Source organism: Mauremys reevesii, linkage group 12, assembly GCF_016161935.1.
Source record: "Mauremys reevesii isolate NIE-2019 linkage group 12, ASM1616193v1, whole genome shotgun sequence".
Taxonomy (NCBI): Eukaryota; Metazoa; Chordata; order Testudines; family Geoemydidae; genus Mauremys; species Mauremys reevesii.
Window position 1 is genome coordinate 23,695,288 of NC_052634.1, and position 10,606 is coordinate 23,705,893.

General features: G+C 56.9%; 4 non-coding genes and 1 pseudogene across 4 annotated transcripts; 4 read left to right on the forward strand and 1 right to left on the reverse strand.

The window, feature by feature from the left end:
* The first annotated feature begins 208 nt into the window (after positions 1 to 208).
* On the forward strand, positions 209 to 324 carry LOC120376050. Its single transcript, XR_005586974.1, has one exon. It is a non-coding gene; the product is annotated as a U5 spliceosomal RNA (small nuclear RNA).
* Positions 325 to 2,247: 1,923 nt separating this feature from the next.
* LOC120376163 lies at positions 2,248 to 2,411 on the reverse strand. Its single transcript, XR_005587071.1, has one exon. It is a non-coding gene; the product is annotated as a U1 spliceosomal RNA (small nuclear RNA).
* Positions 2,412 to 3,063: 652 nt separating this feature from the next.
* On the forward strand, positions 3,064 to 3,249 carry LOC120376463. Its single transcript, XR_005587341.1, has one exon. It is a non-coding gene; the product is annotated as a U2 spliceosomal RNA (small nuclear RNA).
* A 2,474-nt stretch (positions 3,250 to 5,723) lies between these two features.
* LOC120376517 lies at positions 5,724 to 5,917 on the forward strand. Its single transcript, XR_005587378.1, has one exon. It is a non-coding gene; the product is annotated as a U2 spliceosomal RNA (small nuclear RNA).
* A 780-nt stretch (positions 5,918 to 6,697) lies between these two features.
* On the forward strand, positions 6,698 to 6,849 carry LOC120376515 (annotated as a pseudogene).
* The last annotated feature ends 3,757 nt before the right edge of the window (positions 6,850 to 10,606 follow it).

The following is a 10,606-nucleotide window of genomic DNA, read 5'->3' on the forward strand; positions in this document are numbered from 1 at the left end:
AGTGCATTGCGTGCAGCGAAGCGAGTCCCTGGTCGAGGGGCTGGTTTTGCTCCCTGTGTCCCCGGTTTCGATGATCCAACTCGGGCTGCCAATCGGTTCAATTCCATTTCCTCTGAAAGCTAGCGGTGTAGCGGGCTGGGAGAGTAGTCACCCTGACTTTTGGGAGCGTAGGTGGTTGCCCCGGCAGCGCCTCTGCCACGTATTCTACATACTCTGCTTTTTCTTCAGTTCATATAAATCTTTCGCCTTTTACTAAAGATTTCCGTGGAGAGGAATGTTGATGAGTTTGTACCCAATTTTTTAAGGCTTTGCTTTGGCAAGGCTGTTGCCTGCTGTAAGAAAAACAGAAGAGTGCTCCCTGAGCTGGTGTCACTGGCTGAAGCTTTTCTATAGTATGAAAAAAGTATAGTAGGGGGCACCTGGCATTGGCCGCTGTCAGCAGACAGGATACTGGGCTAGGTCTTTAACTTGGATGGGTAGCTGGGAAGACGGTCAATCAGACAGAACCCGTTCGACAAACCTTTTCATTTCCTTGTTATTGCCTGACTCCTTTAATTCTTTTCCTTTTCCTTATTTCCCAGCAGACCGACTAGCCACCAGATTTGGGTGCTAGCAGAGGGACCTGACGAGCTCCTTCTTTTCGGCAGCGTTGAACATGCCAGGGCACAGTCAGCTTCTGGATGCTCATCTGAATGTAACGCCTAGCTCTCACCTTTATTTCTGTTTCTTAGCACTTTTGGGCCATCCATCTTTGGTCTGACCCGTAGGATCCCTGCATTAGGAGAGATGGCTAATTAATGAGCCCATAAACCTTGGAAATCAAATGAAACCTGAAGTCCGTAGAAGACCTCGAAAGGCCCTTGGGGGTGGAGTGAGCTGAGGAAGAGTTCCCTGCACAGCTTACCTCTCCATTCTCGTTTTCCTGTCCTGAGCGCAAAAGCCAGGAAGCAGCTCCGGGTAGGGAGGGGATACCATATGTGTGCAGTGGTTAGACAGGAAACAGCAAGGAACTGGACTCGTATGGAGTGAAACTGTAAGCATCTTCTGTATGCCTGATGGCTGCAGGTTTGAGAGAGTTATGTAGGAAGTGGAGGCTTACGGTGGGCTTTCAGAGGAAATGTAATGGAAAGGCAGCCGAAAGTGGAATCCCAGGTTTTTAAACAATCCTCCACTAACACACCAAACAGCTCAGGTCTAGTTACTCATTGAAAATTAGAATAAAGTTACAGCAAGATTTCATCATAAATGAAGTCAAACCCTAAAGATTTCAGAACACAACTGCTATAAGGAGCCACGAGGGAAGCAATACAAAGTCAGCCTTGCCTCAGAGAAAGGCAGTTAAACAATTTCTCTTTTTTAAAGCAGCATAATCTCCCCAAACGGAAGGGCACTGTTCCCGGAGAAGGGTCCTGGAGAGGGTTTTCCTCGTTGGTGCCGGCCATCCACCTCCCGAAAGGCGGAGCTAGGTCGACGGAAGAATTCTTCCGACCAAGGCGCGGACTGATGTAGCCGCCGACGACGTTCCCCGTGCAGCCCAGGCCCGAGGGTCGGTGCGTGCTGAACAGTTAAGTCAAAACAGCTCCGTCCGTCAGAGGTGTGCAAAAGGGAAAACCCGCTGCTGGGCGACACGGCCACGCCGCCCTAACCCGCAGCGTAGCTAAAGGGCATTCGGGGAGGCGGTGGGTGGGCCTCAAGCAACGGAAAGCCCTCCTCCAGCATGGGGTTGTGACAGCCTAGTCTCCGTAGCACAGACAGGGTGGCCACCAAGAGACAGGAACAGACAGCGAAAGCCAAAGCGGCCCCAGGGCAGGGGGCGAGGCTGCCTGTTGGACGAGGAGACCGGGTGGGACAGGCGTTTTGGACAGGCCGTCCTCCCATCAAAAGAGGAAGAGCCCGAGAAGAAGGGCCAGGCAAGAAGCTACAAGCAGGGAAAGAAGCAGAGCAGGCAGGCAGCTCCCCTTAGAGCCAAGGAAGGCACTGGTCCAAGCCCCCCAAAAGCAGACTAGAGAGCAGATCAGCTGCAAAAGACTAGGGAAAGCCAAGAACACAGAGAAACCCAAGTAAAGTTTCAGAGCTGAGCTTTGCTTACAAGAAGGAACGTGTGATAAAGATACCTAGAAGTACAGGGCCTGTGGAAAAGAGCACTCCCAAAGGCCCAGAATAACAGCTGTTTTCCTGAAAATCTGCTTTGCAGTGCACTAAGCCTAAACAGCCCACTATCGGTTGTCTGTTGTTCAAACCAATCACCAGGGGAGAGCGCGAACGCAGTCCCCCACTACCACAAATTATGCAGTCGAGTTTCCCGCATTTGGGGAAATCGCAGGGGTCAGCACACCCGCAGTACAATGAATGAGCCTCACCCTGGGAAAACCACCTTTGTGATCATGGTATTTCCCCTGCCAGGTAAGTATGAGTTCCTGCTGCCCGGCCGCCGCCCGCCCTCGCTCGCCCCGCACTTATAACACACGGGGCGGACCGCCGTGCCCCCACCGCCGGCCTCGCCCACACCGGCCCCCACTGCCGACAGCTGCCCCGACGTGGCCCCCGGAGACCGTCCCTTCCCCGCCCCTCCGCTCGGGCCCCTCCCCCTGCCCGCCCGGGCCGCCGCTCTTGCGTGCTCAGCTCTTTGAGCTCAGATGGGGTGTAGTGCTCAGATCGAGTGCGATAGACCTTAACTTTGCCATGTGAGGGTCATTCTAGCCCCATTACCTGGCTTGCTTATTTATACCTACGACTGTCTTTAACTGTTGTATGCGTGATGTACCCTCACTGCTTGCTGACTGTATCTTGAACTCACCCACAGTATACCCCACATTGGGGACATTGCACACTGTATAAGTTATGTGCTGTCCAATACCAAAGTACTAGCATCCCCCTATACTCTGTATGTCACCCCTGATGACCAGTAACTGATGTTACAAACTTTCTGTATCATCTATTCTTAAACATTTTCTAATAAACATTTAAATCTATGCTGTCCAATACCAAAACGCTAATATCTCCCTACAACCTGTATGTTACCACCAATGACACGATAACTGACGCTTCAAACACTTTGTATCGTTCATTTTCAAATATTCTCTAATAAACTTTAAATCTGTTCTTATCAGTTGAATATCTGATATGTCCTTTATTTGAGGACGGTATATTAAACTGATTTTTGAAACAGGGGGCTGGAATAGGAGCTTGCTCTGTCCACCCCATGCATTGACCTGGTATTGCAGTGCCTCCAGGACCGGTGGTGCCTCTCCTTCTGGGGAGAATCTTCTGGTTAGAAAAGCAGAAAGAATTTTACTGTAATGATGCCCCTTTAGAGCAGATTTGTTCGAGTTGTTGAAAACAGATTGGAAACCCTTGTTTTCTTTACAATAAAATATTGTTATGTTTTCTTGGGGTCTAATGTTTTGTGAGGCTGTCGATAGATATGTGAGGTTCTTTGTCTTGCTAGAGGATTGTTTAAGGAGCTGGGATCCTTTTTTTCTGTGGCGAGTCTTTTCAACCGTTAGTATGAGGGATGAAGGCTTTCCGGGCTGTTGGGGAGATGGTTGGTTGGTTGGTTGTTTTGTTTGCACGCACAGGCAGAGACGGCGCTGTTTAAAGCTGCTCCCGTGCATCAGGTCAGGTTAGCTGCAGCTCACCGAACCCCAAGGATCTCAGGTAAGCTACTTTGTAGCAGAGGCAGACCAAGCAGCAGGTACAATGCCGGGTCGCACCCCGGCTGGCAGATACAATCTCAATGACTGAGAGACGTTTTCCGTTGGACCGTATGAACTCGAACCGTAAACTCACTGAATGTTAAATCTCACCAAATGAGGGTCAACCCAGCCCCATCATCGTATCCACTCGTTATACTCCACACCTGAACATAGCCGTCATATGAACAACCTACCCTCCTATCTCAGTGTCTGTACGTTGACCTGTTAACCTTTTACTCCCAATCGGGGCTATGGCAGATGATGTATTCCTTACGCCACCTGATCTTAAACTGAATTTTGCACCCCCTCAACAATCTGTACGTTATTCCCTGACCACCAGAAACTTCTACGCCTAAACTCTGTGGCCTACACTTTTAAAAACAAACAAACAAACAAATGAAAAAAAAAACCCATCATCTTAGTAAAATCAGAGGCTGCTAGGAGGTTCAACCCGCTGCTCACTGCAGGACCGATCCCCCACTAAAGGGCCCCCCTCCGGGGTTGAGCTTGCAACCCTGGGTTTAGCAGGCTAATGCTCAAGCCCCCGAGCTACCCCTCCCCCCTACGTTGACACTTGCTCGCGATCCCGGCTCCTGCTCCTTTGCAAGGTGTGTGCGTCTGCTCCTGGGTTTTAAGCCTGCTAACCCAGCGGGGGCCCGATTGCCCTCTGGCTTCCCGCCCGGCTCCCTCCGCCATGCGCCTGGGCATCAGCGGGACTGTCTCAGGAGACCACTTGCATCTGAAGAAGTGGGTATTCACCCACGAAAGCTCATGCTGCAGAACGTCTGTTAGTCTATAAGGTGCCACAGGATTCTTTGTTACTTTTACAGATCCAGACTAACACAGCTACCCCTCTGATACCTGTCTCAGGAGAGCAGCTTTCCCCCTCCCCCGCATCCCAATCTCCGCCCAGCTGGGGAACGCAGCCCTGAGAAAAGACTCCTTTGAGCGCTGGAGGCCGGCGGGGAACTGTCATTTCCATACCCACGATACCCACGGTGCATTGCGTGCAGCGAAGCGAGTCGCTGCTCAAGGGGCTGGTTTTGCTCCCAATGTCCCCGGTTCCCATGAGCCAATTTGGCATTTAAATCGGTTCAATTAAATTTCCTCTAAAAGGGAGAGGTTTAGTGGGGCTGTCGGTGTAGTTACTCCGAGTTGAGCGGAAGGCGCCTTTCCCCTGGCAGTGCCTCTGCAGGTTGTTCTGGTTTCTCTTCAGATGGTATAAATCTTTTGTCTCCCTCTGCTTCCCTGCTCCCGAAAAGCAAAAGCACAAGCACAAGCACAGCTTTTCCTGGAGAGTAACCGTTATGCGTTTCCACCCCAGTTTTGTGAGATTGTTATCTCATGTCGTGGGAAGAAAGCAGAATGGGGGTCGGACTTTTGCACCTTGAACAGAGCGGTGGTGTGTGTTTCCTTGACTAGCTGCTGCCTGTTTGTGGCTGGGAGGCAACCCTTACCGATGATGGCAGGGGGACAGCTCTCTCTTGTGTTCTGCAGTGATGCTGCAATTTTTTGTTGTGCCCCTCCCCTGCTGCAAACCAGGCAGGCAGGCTTGGTGGCCCGCGGAGGTGGGTCGAGCCCAGGTTTCCTTTGGCAGACGCCTGGTTGAGAACCGGTGCTGTATCCTATAGGGATCTTAGTCATCTCTTGTCTAAGCTGACAAGCCCTAATGTCTGTAGTCTCGTCTCATACTTTGGAAGCCTGCTATTTACCCCTTTCAGTTGTAAAAACTGACTCTTGATTCCTACCCTTTCTTTCCTATCTGCTAACCAGTTACTGATCCATGAGAGGGAGGGGCTTGAGCCGTCTGGAGTAGCTCGTGACTGTGAGTGGCAACCTCAGGGCAGACTGTTGAGAAGCAGGGCACAACCCCCAAAATGGTTGTACGTTCTAGACTTAGATTTCACCAAGTGTCAGATACTGGATGATGTGCCTTTTATGACTTTTTAAACCCAAACTTGCGATTTGGGGATAATTTAAGCGTTCTGTGCAGAGGACTAGAAATACTTTTATTAACCTGTAGTTTAGATCATTTTAACATTCGCTGGAATCACAGTTTTAAATCTGTTCTTATCACTTTAATAACTGATACTTCCTCTATCTCAGGACTAGCTATTACACTGATTTTTTGGAATAGGGAGACGGAATAGCAGCTTCCTCCATCCACTGCACACAGCGCCCCGTTATTGCGGCACTGAACCTCCAGGAACGGTGGGCCTCCCTATGGGGAGAATATCGTGGTTGAAGAGCAGCGAAGAAAAGTCGTGTTGTCTGTGTTACCATTTGGTTTGTACTAAGAGTATGGTTTCGAGTCATCTGTGACTCTTTCATCAGTTATTAGTTACATCTTATGATTAAGCCTCTGAGTTGAAAGGCTGCTCTTGCAGATTTTACTTTGTCATTGTTTGTAGGTCAGTTAAACAGCTGCTTTCTTAGTCTATTCTGTGTAGGTTCTTAAACTGCTCTCTTTGGTATACCTTCCAGAATTAATGGCATGGTTTGGCTCGTTCTTTCCCTCGTCTCCCCACAGAAGAGAAAATTTCCATCCCTTTTCCCATTGGGAAAATGCCACCCTCTTAACCTAGGAAACAGTCTCTGTAAATGTTTTGCCCAGACGAGGGCTAGTTCATAGGAGCAGAAGAGGAGGAAGGTTGTGATCCTTTGAGTCACATTCCTAGCGTGACTCAAAGAAAATAATTAAAGAAAAAAAAAGTGTGTGTGGGGGGGGTGCGCGAGCGGCTCGGGGGCAGCAGGTCAGTGGGTGGGTTTTTGTGGAAAGGAGGAGCGTACAGGGAACTGTCTCTTTCTTTCTTTCTTTTTTTTTTTAACAGAATTGTGTGTCAAGGGTTCTTGCTTTGAATTCTTCCACTGGAGTCATTTTAGGGAAGTGAGCCTCACTTAGAGTTACCTCGCTACGGTGTTCGTTGCGTGGCTGAGTGCTCGCCCCGGCGAGGTAGAAAGCGGTGGGGGCAGGGGGTGTGCGCGTGCCGCAAAGCCCGAGCATCGCTTCTCGGCTCTTTGAGCTAAGATCAAGCGCAGTGTCTGTTCTTATCAGTTTAATCTCTATATTATGAGATACATACTGAGGGACCTGATAATGTCCCATAAGACAGACCCTGTGGCTCCTGCAGCACAGCCCAGGGAGCTAACCCCTGTCCAGCAGCACTCTGCTGCCCTGTACAGGCTCCCGGCTATAGTAGCCCCTAGGGTTCCAGGGACATGCCGAACCAGGAAGTCCGGAGACCAAGGTGCTGCAGCAATCAGCTCCCGTATCCCAAGACCAACAGAACGAGACCCCACCACACGGGGAGCAGGCGTAATGCTCCCCAGCCACCAGTGGACCACCCTGCTATCCGCCTGCCGCCAGACAAACTCCTGGATACTCAGCAACACCCACAGCCCGAGAAACCTCTCCCTGATGACCAGCAGCTGCAAGGAGCCAACCTGACTGCCGAGTGCCACCCCCCACCGCAGGAGGAACCTACAGCCTCACCATCGCTAACACCAGCTGGAGCCCGTTCCCGCCCGCCCCAACTACCGGAGGAGATGCCCACTGACCAACCGCTACTCCCCATGGGTAAGTGCCCCACTGCACCCCAGCCCTGGCCCCCGCGGGGGACCCCCCCACAGCCCCGCTATCAGGAGCTACCTGCACTGCGCTGCTGCTGCAGGGGCTGCCTGAGGAGCCCCACCGCATGCTCCGGCCACTGCCAGAGACGCGGAAGAGTCCCTGCCCCAAGCCCCGCCACGTGTCCCAGCTGCTGCTGCCCGGGGATCCCAGCCCCACGCCCCGGCTGCCACGCAGCCCGATCGCCGATCCCGATCTGCTGGGGGACTCCTGTCCCGTGCCCCGGTGGCTGCCTGATCAGCCCGGGGAGCCCCATGGCGTACCTCCGCTGCCGCTGCCCCGGGATCTCAGCCCCACGCCCAGGCTGCCGCCACCTGATCGGCCCGGGAGCCCTCCGCGCCTCTGCCGCCGCTGCCCGGGATCTCAGCCCGGACCCGGCGGTCGCCGCTGATCGCCATGGGAGCCCTCGGCGTGCCTCCGCTGCCGCTGATCGGGACTCCTGCTCGGCGCCCTGGCGGCCGCTGCCCGAGCCGGCCGGGATCCCAGCCCCACGCCCGGCGGCCACTGCCGGAGCCGCCCGGGACCCCAGCTGAGCGCCCGGCTGCCCCGCCTGGGCGGCCCGGGAGCCCTGCGGCGTGCTCCCGCTGCCGCTGCCTGAGCCGCTGGGGACTCCCGGCCCGCGGCCCGTCTGCCGCTCCCCGGGGGGTCCCGCGGCGCCCACGTGCCGCCGGCGCTGGGGCCGCCGGGGGACTCCTGCCCCGCGGCCCGATCGCCAATCCCCGGGGAACCCCTCGGCGTGCCTCCGCCGCCGCTGCCCAGGGATCCCCGCCCCACGCCCCGGCGGCCGCTGCCCAAGCCGCCCGGGGATCCCAGCCACGCGCCCCGGCTGCCGCCGCCTGGGCAGTCCGGGGAGCCCTTCGGCGTGCTCCCGCTGCCTGAGCCGCCGGGGGACCCCTGTCCCAGCACCGAGTCCCAGTTGCCCCCGCTACTTGGGCTGCCCAGGGACCCCTGTTCCGTGCCCCGGCGGCCGCTGCCCGAGCCGCTGGGGGACTGCCGCCCCTTGTCCTGGCTACCACCGCCGCCCTGGCGGCCTGAGGTGTCCCTGCCCCGCGCCCCAGCCACCCGCACAGCCTGGGGAGCCCTGCTACATGCTCTGGCCGGAGCAGCTGGGGGATCCCTGCCCCGCGCCCCATATACTGCTGCCCGAGGGGCTCTGCCGCACGTTCCTGCTGCCGCCCCTCTGGCCGGGGGATCCCTGCCCCCTGCCCTGGCTGCCGCTTCCGGAGCGGCCCGGAGAGCCTCGCGACGTGCCTGGGCTGCTGCCGCCCGGCCCGTCGGGAGACTCCTGTCGGGAGCCCCAGGCGCCGCCACTTGCGGCGCCTGGGGAGCCTCTTGATGTTTTGCAGCAACCGGGAGTCTGCCCCCCCACGAACGCGCCACTCCAGACCCCGCGAGACCTGACCGCCGACCGCCGATCGCTCCAACTGCCAAGAGATGCCTCTCCTGTCCTCCTGCGCCCATCAACCACACCCCCCGCAACCCAGGAGCCCCAGCCGCCGCGAGACGACTCCCCTGTTTTCCTGCGATGGCCAGACACACCTCCTGCACCCCAACAATCCCTGCCGCTGAGGGGCAACCCCCTGCAGGACACCCACGCCTCCCAGGAACTCCAGCCACTGGGAGAAACCCCAAATACTCAAGGGACACAGCTACTGCTGGAGGATGCCCCCCCCCCACCAGCCGTGCGACGGAGGATGACCAAGAGGGCCCTAACGCTCCACAAAATGGCTGCTCCACACCAGACACTGTCTACCTCCAATACCCCCTCACTGCAGACGCGCTCATCTGCCCCATCTGCCCGCTGCCTCGACGCTTTCCTCACCTCGGAGGGCTCACCAGACACCTGAGGAGATGCCACGGCCTTTCCACCGCCTTCAGCTGTGCCCTCTGCAGCCTGCCCTTCGAGTCCCAGAAGAAATGCAAGACGCACCAGACAAGCTGCAAGAAGGCCCGCACAACTGGAACCCCGGTCCCCCGCCACCCTGTGCCCCAGCCCCCCTGTGCCCCAGCCCACTGCTCCCGCGCCACAAAGAGCCAGAGCGACCCCGCCGACCGCCGCCCGGGAACCCACTCCAGCCCCCAAGCTGGTGGACCAGGGCACTGCCACCAAAACAACAACTACCACAGCGAGAAACACTGACCGAGCCCCTACCAACTGGAACCCCTTCACATCCACCCAAGTCGCCCGGAAGCTCTCTGAACTAAGGCGTCTCAGTGCCCCCGCCAACCAATGTGACCCCGCCCCAAGAAGGGTCAGCGCTCCACCACGAGTGGCCACATGAGACCCTGCCGCTGGCGGCACAAATGCCAGCTCCCGGCACACCCTGCAGGCACCAGCCACAAGGGTCACCAACGCAACTCCCCAGCCTGCCCTGCGAACCTCACCCACCGGAGGAGTGGGGACCACTCCTCAGACCGCCCCACACACTGCTACCACTGGAGGCCCCGCCGCTACGACCAGACCACAGCACCAGACCCCCATCGCCAGTCAGACCGGCACGGCCCCAAGAGACGCCAGGCCAACCCCGACCACCAGACGGTCGCACGCCCCCACAACAACCCCTCGGACGATGGCCGCACGCGGAAGCCCGGGCACCGCCCCTACTCGCACCGATCCGAACCAAGTCACACCGTCAACCAGCAATGCTACTACCCCACCGGCGTCTACACCTCAGGGGCCAACCGAGAGGTCCCCCGAGCCACAAACGAGGCCACTTATCAACCAAACTGCAGACACACTACCCACACAGGCCGAGGAACACGAGGACCGGCGGTCGACGACTAGGCCAGCCACACCCTGGCAGACCACCTGGATCGAGAAGCTCCAGGCAGCAGCCTCCTTTGAGGAATTCGATCTGCTCGTCAACAGGCTCACCCAGGAGCTGGCGGCAGAGACTGCCCCCAAGAGGACGCCTAACCAGGAGACCACCCGGCCTGCTTTCAGACGACCCGCCCCGAGTCGCGCCACCTCCTCCAGAGGAACCGGAAGAAGGAATGCCAGCCACCGCTACGACCCGGCAGCAGCTTCAAGGATCCAGAAGCTGTACAGATCAAACCTCCTCAAGGCCGTAAGAGAGGTCCTCGATGGTCCCCCGTCATACTGCACGATCCCGCCCGAGCGCCTCTACCGCTACTTCCTCGGAGTATTCGGCGGCACGCCCAGGAACGACGCGCAGCGCCCGGAGTGCCTCCGTCCGCTGCCCCGCGTCACCAATGCAGACGGTCTAGAGGCCGACTTCACGCCCAAAGAGGTGTCGGCGCGGCTCTCCAGAACCAAAAACAC